This window comes from Hippopotamus amphibius, chromosome 11 (assembly GCF_030028045.1).
Source record: "Hippopotamus amphibius kiboko isolate mHipAmp2 chromosome 11, mHipAmp2.hap2, whole genome shotgun sequence".
Lineage (NCBI taxonomy): Eukaryota > Metazoa > Chordata > Mammalia > Artiodactyla > Hippopotamidae > Hippopotamus > Hippopotamus amphibius.
Window position 1 is genome coordinate 76,926,177 of NC_080196.1, and position 13,028 is coordinate 76,939,204.

A 13,028-nucleotide genomic window follows, 5' to 3' on the forward strand; every position below is an offset into this window, starting at 1 on the left:
TCTGTTTGAGCCTCTTTGGCACCTAACTGCAGGAAGATATCCTAGAATTGGCCATTCACACTTATAGGAGAAACCTCTGCACTGACCCAAAAAATTTGAAATTTTTTCCACTTTTCTTGTCTGCCTGACCATTAAGTGACATTTATGGTTCAGGCAGTGCTTTGCGTGTCTGCCCTACGCCTTTCCAAGTGGAATAAGGGCGGGCACCTTGGGGAATCTCACTTTCAACAAGGCTACCCAGACCCACAGGGAACACTGTGTTCTTTCATGAAATACAGAAATAAAGAATTAGTCCAGGTTGTGCAAAGGAGTTTCTCAGACGGTCTCCTCTTGTGGAATTCAGATCTAGTTTCATAATCTTTCAGTTTCTGAAAACCCAAGGTGACTTTCAACACAAAATGTCTGGGTGTAATTAAGTAATTGCTGGGCAATTATCTGAGGCGTCATACACACAGGGAAAGTGGGAGACCCTCTGATTGTAGCCGTGTCGCTTGTACCGGGGGTTTTTGTTATTTAAACCCAGACGTAACTCATTGGGTTTCCTTCTTATGAATGAGTCTCCCTTAAGGTATTAATTCAAGCAGTTCTATTATTTTTCTGTCTGAAATGACCAAATTCACTCTTATCTTAATCAAGTAAGTTATCTTTACAGTCTTTCTCGGGGGAAATAACCCCTTAGAGAAAAGCAAAATTCTTTAATGTGGAATAGAATGCATGTACTACCCAGAAGATAAGGCGTGTAACGTAAAGACCGCTGCCTGTGGAGTTGGGACCTGCCATCAGTGACAGCTCCTTCAGGCTTGATCCCTCAATAATCAACCTGTCCTTTAGGGGGAGGATACTTGCTTTTAAAACGTTATTTTGCCTTACATCCAAAGAACATGAGCCCAAGTAAACACACAGGACAAGAACAAGGGTGTTCAAGTTCAAAGTTAGGATTCCATTAACAGCCAGGTAAACCTGGAAAAAAAAAATTTGATTTTCTCTCTTTCTTAACTATATTCAGTGATAATTAAGTGCTCCCTTGGTTCAAGATACTAACTTCGGTAAACACACGTTATACTTTTCTGTTTCGTTTTTGCATTCTTCTTTCTGTCTCATTGAGGGTTTCTGTGAAACAGTGCACTTCAAATCGCTGCTGTCAGTTCCAGTTTTGCCTCCTTTTACTCAGGCAGCAATTGAGGGAAAAAAAGTGCAATTTAAATAACCAAGATATTTATTTAAAGTGAAAGATATGAAGACTGAGGTTCCTGCTCTGAATTGTTTCTGGTCTCCGTTGGCTTTATGATAGATGCTTCCTATTTGCTTGATGAACTGTGCTTTGTGGATCAGAGGATTTCCTGTAATCATGTAGAAGTCGTTTCAGGACCCTGTCTTGGTCCCTATGCTCTTGAAAAAACATCGCCAAGCCAGAAAGGCCAAGGGCGGCGGTTTTGGCAGCGAGAAAGTTCCTCAGAATGACCACTAGGTGGCAGTGCTGCGCCGTAAGTGCTAGAAGGCCGCGGCCCGCTGCGTTTCGGGGCTGCGAGGGTTTCTGTGGAGAGAACACTTATCACTGATGTTTGTGACACGGGGCGATCAGGTTAACCAAAGCAGAGAGGGTCCTTATAGGATATACCTGGTAACAGAATTTTCTGTCAAGATTTTGTTAAGGCTGTGATTTGTTATATCAGCAAACCATTGTTTGACTGTCTAAGGGCCCGGGGTGGTTTTTTTTTTAAAAACTGGAAACAAAATGTAAGGGCAAAATTCAGAGTTTGTCAAGATTACAAATAAAATTTTACGTTTTTTCTTCATTTATTTTTAAAATTGAAGTAGAGTCAATTTACAGGTTGTGCTAGTTTCAACTGTACAGCAAAGTGATTCAGAATATATATATATATATATATATACACTTTTCCCTTATAGGTTATTGTAAGATAGAGTTCCCTGTACTATACAGTAGGTCCTTGTTGTTTACCTGTTTTATATATAGTAGTGTGTATATGTTAATCCCAAACTCCTAATTTATCTCTCCTCACGCCTACATTTTACATTAATTTATGTTTTCCCTTGGATGGTTAAAATTTTCCTGAGACTGAAGACTCTTGATGGCTGACTGGAAAGCTAAAGAGCTGGGGGTGGGCGTGGCTCCATGGGTTCTGAAGGAGGAAGAGGAAAGTTGCACTTGTTCTGCCTGTTCTCAGCTGCAACAGGAGAAATCAGGGCTGGAGACCACGAAGGTCCCTTCAGATTCCAGCACTCTGCGATTATCTGATTTTAAGCAGTTGCCAAGTACAAGAGCTCCTGAAAGCCATTTAATTCGATTCCAGTTTACTGTAAAGGCATGTGAATGTTTATAATACAGTATATATGTGAATACTACGCTTGTTCAACGTCACAAGTGATGTTCATTCCTGGAATTCCGAGATATGGAAGGAAAACTTTGAAGTTTTAGTTGAGGAGGTAATGGAATTGTCTCTAACAATATTATCTTAGTGCTTTATCTTCGCTCTAAATGTTTTGGAAACTGCTGACCTTCTATTTGCTACATTTAAAATTACATTAGGTAGTCAGACAGAGAAAGACAAGGACTGTATGTTTTCACCCATTTGTGGAATCTGAAAAAGCCGAACTCAGAGGAGTAGGGGGTGGGAATGGTGGTCGCTTGGGGCTGGGGGTTGGGGGAAACAGGGAGATGCTGGTCAAAGGTACAAGCTTCCAGCTATAAGATTAATGCGTTCTGGGGATCTAATGTACAGCATGGTGATATAATTACAATCTTGTATTATATATGTGAAAGTTGTTAAGAGAGTAGATCTTAAAACTTACCACCACACACACAAGGTAGTTACGTGAGGGGATGGAGCTGTTAACTTGCCTTACTGTGGTGATCATTTCACAATATATACATGTAGCAAATGATCACAGTGTACACCTTAAACTTACATATATTCTATGTCATTAGTATCTCAATAAAGCTGAAAAAAAATCACATTAGAATTTTTGAATCATAAGTCTGACATTAGAGAATTATGTACATTACATACATTTTTCTTCTAGGGACATGATGTATTTTACACATATATATTCCCTTTAAATTAACTTATTAATTTTCTTTTAAATAATTTATTCATTGAGGGAACCAGTGATGGGCTCTGCCTTCAAGGAGATTATGTTTTTCTGATCAGACAATAAATTGGGCAAGCGATTCTAAGAATGTGTGGTGAGTGAGCCAAGTGGAGAAATACACAATTCTCCAAGAGAACATAGCAGTGGAGATGAAAATTACTATCTGTAGCAACTTCACAGGAAAAACTGAATCTTAGATTAGATTGTACGGTGATTTTTATAGAAAAAAATAATCCTTTAACAGAGGAGACAGGAAAAAGCATTGTGTGTCTGTGTTAAATGCTTTTTTTCTTTATGGAAACCTTGAAACATATCTAAACGTCTTTGACCACTTTGATCATAGATGCCATAGAAAAGCTGTAAACACTAAATAATACTAAATACGAAGGGAAATACTAAATACTAAGGGAATATTTTTCTCTTAGTTTTCAAGTCACATAGACAGTTGAATCTGAAAAAAAAAACTTTAAACATCAGTAGGCTTTCTGTTCTTTGTGAAACTTTTTTTCCTCTTGTTATTCATATCCTTCCTTTAAGAGAATTATGAATTCCTAATTAGAGTTGCATACTTGCCCTAAATTTGAAATTAAAAGGCAACAGTTTGCATTTGCTATCTAGATCATTTCAGGTTAATGGCAACTTTTGCTTATGCAAGAAATATACGAAATCTCTCATTCATACTGTGAACCAAACAAGGGGGAAAATATTCATGGAACCAGTGACTCACAGTTATTTTTGTTGGGGTGAAAAACCATCTCTTGAGAAGGACAACGGTTCAGTGAACAAATGCCACAGTGCCTTGGATGACACAGGTTACGCTCGTAGCTGAATGGAAGAGGAAAAAAAGTTTTTTTACAAGGACAGTTATGTTGCAATTGAAATATTACATTATTAATACCCTCCTCCTTGTTGATGAGTAATCTGATTTCAGTGATGACCCATTGTCTGAGACACATGTATTCTGATAGCTAATTCCTCTTTTCACCCCCAAATAGAATGTTTGAAGTTTGATATTGTTCTTTATTAATATTTTCAGTATTACTTCCACAACTTGGGCTCCTTCGAAGTGCCACATCCGGTTCTTACAACTAGAATGTATTGTGAGCCCTTCTCCCAGGGACAATTGTCAGGGTGATCCTCTTGAATCAGAAAATGTTAGGGGACTTCCCTGGTGGTCCAGTGGTAAAGACTCTGCCTTCCAGTGCCGGGGACGTGGTTCAATCCCTGGTCAGGGAGCTAAGATCCCACATGCCAGGGGGCAGCTAAGCCTGCGAGCCACAACTACTGAGTCCAGGAGCCACAACTATACAGCCCACACGCCCTGGAGCCTGTACGCCACAACAAAAGAAGAGAAAAACCACACACCACAGCTAGAGAAGCCTGCATGCTTCAACGAAGATCCCACATGCCTCAGTGAAGATCCCTTGTACCACAGCTAAGACCTGACGTAGCCAAAAAAGAAATTTTTTTTTTAAAGGAAAGAAAATGTTAGGGGTCGACATGGCTTTAAAGATCATTTATCTAATCCCTTCCTTTACAGATGAAACATTCAATCTTGAGGAGTTTAGGTACATATCTGATAGGTTGCAGAGTTCCAACTGAAACTCAGAGAGGAGAAACCAGGAGAGCATTAGTATGTGTGAAGAATCTATTGTGGTAGCTGGGGACCCACCTTATTTAACTTTAGTTAACTTTAGTCCTTACAATAATCTTAGGTCAAGGGCAAATCCTTTTCTTTTCCTTTTTTTTTTGGCTGTGCTGCACAGCTTGCGGGATCTCAGTTCCCCAACCAAAGACTGAACCCGGGCCACAGCAGTAAAAGCATTGAATCCTAACCGTTGGACCACCAGGGAACTCCAGGCGAATCCTTATTTTTAGATAAAGAGGTTCAGACTAGAAAAGTAAGGGATACTAGTCCAAATCCAAGTTTACTGGCTTTTCACTCACTCACTCACTCATCCACTTAAAAAATATCGAGAGACGGTTTGTGCCAGGCGCCAGGCTGGGGACGCTAAGGTGTGCAAACAGAGGTGGATTCTGGTCTTCAGTCATTCATGGTTTGGCTGCAGAGACAGACACTAATTAAACAATCACACAAAAAGATGTACAATTGCACTGACAAAGGCTGTGACGGACATGACGGGTGGTTTGTGCCACATCCTAATGTGAGAGCAGCAGAGTGGTTTCCCATGGAGGTATCCTTGCAGAGGCTTGGCCAGCCTGGTGCTGGCCCCTCGGAGAGCAGGCTGGGGAGAGAGGCTGGGTGGGCTGGTGGGAGGAGGACAGAGGGATGACGTGCTGCCCTTTGACTGACTTCTCTGGGGCCTCCTGGTCTTGCTTTCACATGGCTTCCTCTAGTGATTTTTCCGTCATGGTTTGAACAACAGCTCTGTTGACATATTTTTCTTGAAAAAATTGTAGACAAGACTTTGCTCTGTGAAATTGTGCTCAGGCGGGTGACAGCTTGCTTTGTTCTCTCCCAGCCACACTTCTGAGTCTTGGTAACACTCCATGGAAATTGTGACATTGACAGTGGCTTCTTCTTACTAAGAACTACGATTCTAAAAGGTGAAGTCGGCATGCCTATCTATGGATGAATGTCCATCTGTCCATCCATCCATTCATCTTGCCATCTTTTCATCCTTTTACCTATTTTCTTAGTGGCTTTTCCCTCTTTCTGACACAACTGCATCCTAAGGAAGTTTTGTCTTTGGTTATGATAATTCTGTCAGATTTTGTTTGCTTACAAGACAAATCAAAGAGAATATGGAGAATGAAATGGCTTTAAAGTTTTGACAAAATGGTGGAATCCTGAATGAGTGTTGTCATTTTTATTTTCAGTGTTGTCATCATAAAGTCTGTGCAACACAATTTTTTTCTCTTTTGGTGATATCTTTCTAGATATATTTCCTTGCAAATATGTGCATATACTTCCTCATTTGGAGAAAACGAAATCACATCCTATAAACATGTTTATGGCCCTTTTCCCTCCTAGCAAAGTATCATGAACATTTTAAGTACAGAATAACAAAACTCTTCATAGTGATTTCAATGGCTTCATGGTATCCCATTGTCACAGTGGGCCGTAATTTATTTAATTAATCTCTTTTTGTTGGGGACAGTTTGGAATTTCTCCATTCTAATAGACATTGCTGCAACGAACATTCTTGCATGTTTAACTTTGTGCCATTGTCTAAAAATTTCCTTCTGTTAGATTTCTGTATTAAATTCTGATAGAGTTGCTGTATTAAGGGCTTCTGATATATACTGCCAAACTCTCATTTTTCATGAGTTTCTACCAATTTATCTATCTATCTATCTATCTATCTATCTATCTATCTATCTATCTATCATCTATTGGCATTAGGTCTTCATTGCTGTGCACAGGTTTCTCTAGTTGTGGTGCTCTGCACAGGCTTTCTCTAGTTGCAGTGAGTGGGAGCTACTCTTCATTGTAGTGTGTAGGCTTCTCATTGTGGTGGGTTCTCTTGTTTTGGAGCATGGGCTCTAGGCATGAGGGCTTCAGTAGTTGTGGCATGTAGGCTCAGTAGTTGTGGCTTATGGGCTTAGTTGCTCTGTGTGTCATGTGGGATCTTCCCAGACCAGGGATCAAATCAGTGTCCCCTGCATTGGCAGGTGGATTCTTAACCACTGTGCCACCAGGGAAGTCCCTCTATCAATTTATAATCCCTCCAACAAAACATGAGATGTCAGTCTCTCTACTGATTCCCCACTACAGTAACACTAAGCAATGGCAGTGAGCATTTTTAACTATTGAAAATTTTTCCAAGTGTTATTTACTAGTTGCTTTTCTTGTCTTGTGAATTCTCTGTTCTATATCCGTTGGCTAATTTTGTCCTGAACTGTTTATTTTTTGGTAAAATCTCTTTATATAGGAAGGACATTTCCCCAGTTTATTATTTATGTTTTGACTTTGATAATGTTTCTGAGTTACAGAATCATTTGAAATAGTCAAATTTACTTCTTCCTTTGTGGTTTTGGCATCTGCTGTCATGTTGAGGAAAGACTTCATGCTCCAAGTTTATATAGTTATTCTACATTTTTTTTTCTTTTGGCCATGCCATGTAGCTTGTGGGATCTCAGTTTCCCAACTGGAAATTGAACCCAGGCCACAGCAGTGAAAGCCCCGAATCTGAACCACCAAACCACTAGGGAACTCCATAGTTATTCTACATTTTGTTCTAGTATTTGTTTAAAAATATTTATACATAACTGGAACCTATTTTGGAATAGGGTGAGTATTAGGAATATAATCCTTTGTTCCAAAATAGTTAGTAGGTTTTTAAAGAACCATTAATGGACTATTTTATTATTTCCTCTGACTTGAAATGTCATCTTTATCATATACAGGGATTTCCAATTCATGTATTGTGGCTTATATCTCTATTATTCAGGTTTAAATAATTATGCCCTCACTAAAGTTTTGAACTTATTAGTATAGCTCCTCTGCATCTTTGCTAAGACTATTCCTAGGTATTTTATAATTTTTTATTATTAGTTAGTGATTTTTAGTGGGGTAGTTTCCGTTTTATTTTCTACTGCTTATTGTTGGGACATAGGAAGGCTATTAATTCCTGTATACACATTAATTTTTGTTACCAAGTGCAAACTCAAATGTGTTTATGATAAATTTTATTTTTTATGATAAATTTTAAACTGTTAGTTAATATTTTAAATTGAAGTGCACTTGGGATCTTTTATGCATGGATTGGTTTTGTATTTACTAGATACGTATTTAACAGGAAGAAAATTTACTTTAAAAGATGAAATTGTTGCTGCAATCCATATTGTAGGGAATAGCAGCATTTATCTTAATGGCAGACAGCTTTTTTCTTTTCTTTTAAATTTATTTATTTATTTATTTTATTGGCTGTGTTGGGTCTTTTTTTTGCTGTGCGCGGGCTTTCTTTTTAGTTGCAGTGAGTGGGGGCTACTCTTCATTGTGGTGCACGGGCTCCTCACTGCCGTGGCTTCTCTTGTTGCGGAGCACAGGCTCTAGGCACATGGGCTTCAGTAGTTGCAGCACATGGGCTCAATAGTTGTGGCACATGGGCTTAGTTGCTCCGCGGCATGTGGGATCTTCCTGGAGCAGGGATCGAACCTGTGTCCCCTGCATTGACAGGCGGATTCTCAACCACTGCGCCACCTAGGAAGCCCCAGCTTTTTTCTTTAGGAAAGATCTTAGTGGAATTTTGGTCATGGAAGTCCTAGACTGGTGGAGGTTGAAGAAAGGAAAGTAAAGGGGACTTCCCTGGTGGTCCAGTGGGTAGGACTCCACTCTTCCACTGCAGAGGGCACAGGTTTGATCCCTGGTCAGGGAACTAAGATCCCGCAAGCTGAGGAGTGTGCCCAAAGGAAAAAAAAAGAGAAAGAGGACTTCCCTGGTGGTGCAGAGGTTAAGAATCCACCTGCCAATGCAGGGGTTTGATCCCTGGCCCGGGAAGATCCCACATGCCTCAGAGCAACTAAGCCTATGCACCACAACTACTGAGCCTGTGCACTAGAGCCCATGAGTCACAACTACTGAGCCTGAGTGCCACAACTACTGAAACCTGAGTGCCTAGAGCCTGTGCTCTGCAACAAGAAAAGCCACCACACTCAGAAGCCTGAACACTGCAACAAAGAGTAGCCCCCACTTGCTGCAACTAGAGAAAGCCCACACACAGCAATGAAGACCCAACGCAGCCAATAAATAAATAAATTAATTTTAAAAAAAGAAAAAGTAAAAGAAAAGAAAATGGAGCTGTTATGTGTAGTAAAATAACAGGAACATTCCTAAATTCCTCTGCCATCTGAAGAGGCATGGTATGGGGAAGCCCAAGGATGAGAAAAGAAGAAATAATAAGGAGTAATGTCCTCAGTGCAGGGAGGAGTAGCACAAAAATAGAGCTACTAAAAAACTCCTTGTAAGGGTATTGCTCCTTGTAAAGAACAGTGATATTTATTAATAAATTATAAGTTGATTCCTGTTCTGCACCCTGTTGTGATCTGTTCTAAAATAGAGTATATTCATAGAAACTTTGAGATCAGCAAACAACTGCCACTGAGAAGATAGTTTATTACTCACAGTTCCAGAGAGAAGTGGACATGCTATACCAGCTGGGGCCACATGAGGAAGCACCAGGGTTGGCCATGAAGTAGAATGGGGAGGAAGTGTGGGTAAGAGTTGGTTGTGGTTTCTTTGGAAAGAAGTCATTAAGGAGGGTAAGCAGGCTTAGATTGCTAGTTTGAATAACTTTAGTAGGCTCTGGGATATAGGGGCAGCCCCTAGATGTCTGGGGTGATTTGGGCAGGTGGATAGTGGCCAAGAATCTGAGAACCCTATAAAAGGGTGATTGGGAGTGTGGACTCTGTATTGGCTGGCTTGTATTTGAAAGGCATTCCCCCAAGCAGAGGACTCCTCTTGAGGGGGCAGGGATGTTGAGGGAGGCAGAAAGCCAAGACAAGGGGACTCAAACATATTATTGGGGTTGTCCAGAATGAGGCATGTCCAGCATATACATGTAGGGCAGATAATAAAGCACTGAGTTTACGGAAGCTAGAAACATGCTTGATACACAATCCTTCTCAGTTTTTCTAAACCTTCAGTAAAGTTCTGTTACATGCAACTCTCTTATATTAATGGTACTTTGGGGAATACGGGAAACAGGGCTATTTTCCATGTTGCAGGTGTTGCTACAGAGAATGAATAGAGTAGAAATCAAAGTAGGAGGTGATCAAGAGAAACATAAGTGCTCCCGCCAATAATTTTCAGAAATACTGAGGAGGGCTATGTGGATGGAGGCTCAAGTCAACTTAAGTGGAAAATAAATGCTTCAGGGGACTTCCCTGGTGCTCCATTGGTTAAGACTCCACACTTCCAATGCAGGGAACACGGGTTTGATCCCTGGTCAGGGAACTAAGATTCTGTATCCCTCATGTCACAAGGTGTGGCAAAAAGAAAAAAAAAAAAAAAAAAACAAAGCTTCAGGAAGGCTGGAGGAGGTAGAAACACCCAACAGCAGCCCTTTGGGTTATGATGGTAGGAATTATAAGTCCTGGAAGTTTTAGGGAATGGCTTGAGGGCTGATCTGTTCCTGGAGAGGAGCTCCCCTACAAAAGTGATTCTTAGGGCTTTTAAGAGTCATGGTCATGAATTTTGGGACTCTGATGAAACTGATACATTTTCTCTCTATAAAAATGTACAACACTTTATATACCATGTCAGGAGCTTCACAGAAGCCATGGAGCCCATCTGTAGATGCTGGTCCATGAATCTTGGGTAAAATATCTCCCAATATTACAGATAAAACTCATAGTAAAAGACAGACACTATATGGTTTCCTTAAACTGGTCAAGACACCTGTAGTCCAATTGTGTGTCTTTGATACCCCCACATGTTAAATAAAAGAACAACTTTTTTTTTTTAATCAACTCTGCTGGTTGATTCCTAAATAATGGAGTGTAAAGTCAGGTTGACTTAGAATGATAGAGGTGGGACTTTTATTATAAATGCCAGGGCAGTCTTCTGGTATTTATTATTAAGACTTAAGATTTTTCTCTATAGGCAATGAAGTTAAGGACTCATTTTCAAACTCTTGTTTCTATCCAAGAGTATGGATCACATCAGAAAATCTAATTCTTTTTGGTTCTGAGTAGAAGAGAAGAAATGTGATTATTAAAAGGGAGATTTCATCTTCAAATTATTGAAAGTTTTCTGAATAGTTCAAAGGAGAAATAAAGATCACATAATGACATCATAAAAGCCTGCTTGACATTTTTCTTAAAATTTTAATAAGAGGTAATTTGATAACATTGCTGGCTAATACCTGCCTTGGGACCATGAATTAGAAGTAATTTCACTGGTAAAATGATACCTAGAGGGAATAAAACAAAACTGTCTATAAGGCTTTCATAAGATGTATTTCAGGAGCTTCCATTTACCTACTTATCTATCTTAAGTTGCAGTAAGAAGGTGTTGTATAGTAAAGAATTTGTCTGGTCTTTGCCCTAGGTTCCTGGGGTGGAGATTTTAAGCCCTTGGAATTTCCCCAGTGATAGAGGTGACTGTTATTCATAGGGGACCCCTCAGACCATACCTAAGTTTATGCTAATGAGGTGACTCACATGGGCTCCTTAGATAGTTTCAGGGTGGGGGCTGGCCATGCTGGAAAGACCAGCTGTGTGATTAGAAGGATGCAGCTTTGAGCCAGGTGATAGCTGCCCAGCCTCTGGCAGGCGAAAGAGGAGCCGCAGACTGAATTCAATCACACGTCAATGACTCAATCAATCACGCCTACTTACTGGAACCCTAATAAGAATTCTAGACACCAAGTTCGGTCAGCTTCCCAGTTGGTGAACATATTGATATGCCAAGGGGGTCACATGTCCTAATTCCACAGGGAGAAGTTTTGGTGTTTTTTTTTTAGGTTTATTTATTATTTAATTAATCAATTTACTTATTCTTTTTGGCTGCGTTGGGTCTTCGTTGCTGTGTGTGGGCATTCTCTAGTTTCAGAGAGCAGGGGCTACTCTTCGTTGTGGTGTGCGGGCTTCTCATTGCTGTGGCTTCTCTTATTTCGGAGCATGGGTTCTAGGTGCGTGGGCGTCAGTAGTTGTGGCACTCAGGCTTGGTAGTTGAGGCTCATGGGCTATAGAGCGCAGGCTCAGTAGTTGTGGCTTAGTTGCTCCGTGGCATGTGGGATCTTCCCAGACCAGGGATGGAACCCATGTCCCCTGAATTAGTAGGCAGATTCTTAACCACTGTGCCACCAGGGAAGTCCCCAGGGAGAACTTTTATATTTGTAAACTTGTGGAAGTTTTATATTTGTAAACTTCCTAGACCTCACCCTAAAGGTTTCTTCTTTTGTCTAGCCTTGCTTTGCATCCTGTATAATAAAACCACAGTCATAAATATAGCACTTTCCTCAGTCTTATGAATCTTTCTACTAAATTATTAAACCTGAAGGGGGAGGAGTGGGAACCTTTGAATTTTTAGCCAATTGGACAGAAGCCTGGGAACTCCAAATCTTGCATCTCAAGTGAGGGGGTTCCTGTGGAAGTTTGCCCTCTCAACCCATGAAGTCTGTGCTAACGCTGGGTAGTTGGGTAGTTAGCATCTAAATTGCATTGCAGAAGGAGTTTTGGGGGAGATAAGTTCCTTCGGTTAGGTAGTTAGACATTTGGAACTGCCTACACACTGAATAGCTCTGATCTCTCCTAGAGCCTCTGGAGGAAGCACAGCCTTGCCAACACCTTGATCTTGGTCTTCTAGCCTCTTGAACTGTGAGAGAGTGAATTCTGTTGTTTGAAGCCAAAAAAAAAGTTAACTTTTATTTAGTAGTTTGTGTTGAGATTGTGCCAACTGGGACTTTCAAATATTGCCTAATTGGATTAGAGAATCAACAGTTATCCCTTGTTATCCTGTTTAACTTTTACAATAATCCCATGAAATAGGTGTGAGGAATGAGGAAAATGGATTTAAAGAGATTAAGTTACTTGTCCAAGACAATTAGAATATAACAGAACTGGGATTCGAATACAAACTTTTCAGACCTCCTCAAACCCATGGAAGCTTTGTTACTGCTTGTACAGTGGTCAAGGTGGAAAACAGAGGTCTCTGTTAGAACATTGTAACTGTAGCAACATGAAAGACTGAATCAAGTTTCCCTACACTTTCATTTTTTGCCAAAACCTTTAACTCATTATATCACTGGAACATTGTTACTTTTGGCAAAGAGTGATACAGCCAAAATAAAAATAATCTTGATAAAAAAATAACCTTAGAGTTTCTTTTACAGAGACTATAGATTAGCAAGAAAAGTCTCTGAACACTGAAGCGAGGGTCTGTGCGTATACCACCGTATACCACCGCCCCACTTGAGAGGATGAGCTAGTTGGAAAAATTTGTTTCAGTG